Below are 3,224 nucleotides of genomic sequence, written 5' to 3' on the forward strand. Positions count from 1 at the left end.
CCATGAGTAAGAATGACACAGACTTACTTGCTCCTGCTTCCGAATAACTAAACGTAAGAAATAACCATGAGTAAGAATGACACAGATGTTACTTGCTCCTGCTTCCAATAATCTAAAGGTAAGAAATACCATGAGTAAGAATGACAGACTTTACTTGCTCCTGCTTCCAATAATCTAAAGGTAAGAAATACCATGAGTAAGAATGACAGACTTTACTTGCTCCTGCTTCCAATAATCTAAAGGTAAGAAATACCATGAGTAAGAAAGACACAGACTTTACTTGCTCCTGCTTCCAATAAACTAAACGTAAGAAATACCATGAGTAAGAATGACACAGACTTTACTTGCTCCTGCTTCCAATAATCTAAAGGTAAGAAATACCATGAGTAAGAATGACAGACTTTACTTGCTCCTGCTTTCAATAATCTAAAGGTAAGAAATACCATGAGTAAGAATGACAGACTTTACTTGCTCCTGCTTCCAATAATCTAAAGGTAAGAAATACCATGAGTAAGAATGACAAACTTAATTCCTCCTACTTCCAAATAATCTGAAGATGAGATGTCTTGTTATAACAAATACAATCAATAGTTTTTGAAGTAAATTTATGTAATATTTAAAAAACATTATTTCTATTAATACTTAAAAAATCAGTTACTTCTATTGAGTGAAAATCATTTTAAAATTGGTTTAAGAACCATCTGAAGCATCAAAAAAAAAAAAATCAAAAGTGTGTCAAGCAGAAAAAGATAACGTGTATATCCCATTATTAATTAATGATCTATATCAGAGGTTGTAAAAAAAAAGAGACCCAATTACAATAATTTTAATGTTTTTATATATTATATATTTCCAAAAAGTACAATTAATGTTCAGTTGGTAATTATTCATCTTTATTTAACTAATTTTGATGTTTTATTTCCCAGAAATTTTAATACATTGGAAAAATGAAACCCAAACCATGCTAATGTTGCATAGTATCTTAAAGAAACAAACAGTCAATGACCTGTAAAACTTTTAAACAGAACAGCGATCTTGGCCAATCATGTACAATGTTTTCATTCTAACCAGCTTGGCCTGCCCAACAGTAAAGTACAGCCTGTAATAAGACTAGACATGCATAAGAACTCTCACACATACTATGTAATATGTACACAATGCTGAGCACTACACATGTACACACACTGCTGATATGTATTGTCAGTGGTGTAGTGGTACGGGAATGGCATTCCTTTACCTTTACAGAAAGGCTGTTCTCTCACTATTTTGAAGGAATTCATAAACAATATGAAACAACGGTATTCACACCAACTTTTTCTCATGAACCAACTGGGTCACAGCCAGGCACTTCTAATTCCATTCCTAACAACATTTCTGAGCTTCGTTCCTTAGAAGTCAACGAGTGGCCAGCATAGATAAATCCAGGCTTTAAAGAAAAGGAAATAAAGTCCCTTTGTAAACGTTTCAGTTTACCATTTTCAAAAACAACCAGAGCATACAGACTTTCTATACAGTGGTGGGCACCATATTCAAACAGATCTGAATACTTTAATTGGGTATTCAAAAGTCATCCTGTGCAGTTCTTCCAAATACGAACGAGGCTTTAGCAGCATGAACCTTATCATTATGGAAATGAAGTCTTGGTTGTTAATCAACCATGTGACAAATCTCATGTTCAATAAACTTCACGGCCCTCTGAAACTGGAAACAAATGGCTTAGGTGTCATCATTCAGCAGCCGACACCCAAAAAGGATAGCCAAGTCCAAGGAACTCACTATGGACTAAGCTTGGAAGTTCTGTTAACAAGTTAACATCTTTCATATTTCCTAGCTCGACTGGTCGTGTCTGTCTAATGTTAGCCTTAGGTCTACATGTGCATAATCGAAATGGGGGTCAGTGTTTCAACTGTGACGATTAACAATCAAAATTCTGAGTTTCGTTTTACAAATTTGACCATTTTAGCTCTTAACAAAGGTTTATCAGAAAGAAGTTAAGACAATCATGTTAGTTTTATTGTCATAAGCATTTATACTAGCAATTTATCTTGAAAAATATTCAAGTTATCGGCATTTGTTTTTGTTGAGAATTCCAGCCCACCCATATATATATACAAAAATCATAAAATACAATGTGTTGTAATGTAACTAACTGAGCTGTATACACCGTACTGTGTTTCCACACAATCACTGATGCTCAGTTGAACTCCATACAAAATTTACGTGCATAAAGCAGTACAGAGGTGCAGCTTCTCCACAATAGAAAGTTCAGTGACTAAAACAACATTATTAGCCAATCAGAAAAGTGAGCTTTTCCGAATGTTTCAGTGTTTCGGTGGATTATAACAACATTTCTCTTGTATGATATAGCCCAAAATTCAAATGAATCAACAAGCTTTTAAGTAATATACCATAGTCTCCACATATTAGACAAAGCTTCTCATGGTTATCAGCTCCCTCTAGCAAATAACTAAATTTTACAATTGAAAATATCACTTACAATAATATGTTAAATAATTTCAAAATGTCTATAAAAAATCCAAGCTAAAGGGAGATTTAAATCCACACTATCAGATAACACTACAACATGAATACTTTATCTCGGCCCACCAGACCACCTTTGACTTTAGTTTTTCCATCTACTATTAAATACTAAAGTCATTGTCTGCCTTAATTAAGATTGCATTTATGTCCCAAGTGACTGTGGGATGCAACAACCATTAAAAAGTATGAAATATGTTTTTGTCATTACATATATATACACAGCACATGTAAAGGCAACTGCATTCCCTAGTTCAAATCAAGAACTGGTTTTAATGTGATATAAGTGTCTAGATATGTTCAGAAATATCCCAACATTAGGAAGGGCTATGGCAATAAATCAGATTAGTCAGAAAGTTTTTCCCTGTGTATACAATAACAGTAATGCTAATCCTGCCTTTCTTCTAATAACTCTATTAGACTCACTAAAATACATCTAGATATTGTTTACATGGAAACTAATAATTTATAAGTTCATTAGACTCACTAAAATACCTCTAGATATTGTTTACATAGAAGCTAATAATTTTATTAGTTCTATTAGACTCACTAAAATACATCTAGATATTGTTTACATGGAAACTAATAATTTATTAGTTCTATTAGACTCACTAAAATACATCTAGATATTGTTTACATGGAAACTAATAATTTATAAGTTCCATTAGACTCACTAAAATACCTCT

The 3,224-nt window shown here is 32.9% G+C and overlaps 1 protein-coding gene across 5 annotated transcripts in view; it reads right to left on the minus strand.

The window, feature by feature from the left end:
- LOC106469810 (ribose-phosphate pyrophosphokinase 1) overlaps positions 1 to 3,224 on the minus strand; it is a 67,924-nt gene that overhangs the window by 28,592 nt on the left and 36,108 nt on the right. The window lies entirely within an intron of this gene.

The sequence above is a fragment of the Limulus polyphemus genome, unplaced genomic scaffold (genome assembly GCF_000517525.1).
Source record: "Limulus polyphemus unplaced genomic scaffold, Limulus_polyphemus-2.1.2 Scaffold3666, whole genome shotgun sequence".
Classification (NCBI taxonomy): Eukaryota; Metazoa; Arthropoda; class Merostomata; order Xiphosura; family Limulidae; genus Limulus; species Limulus polyphemus.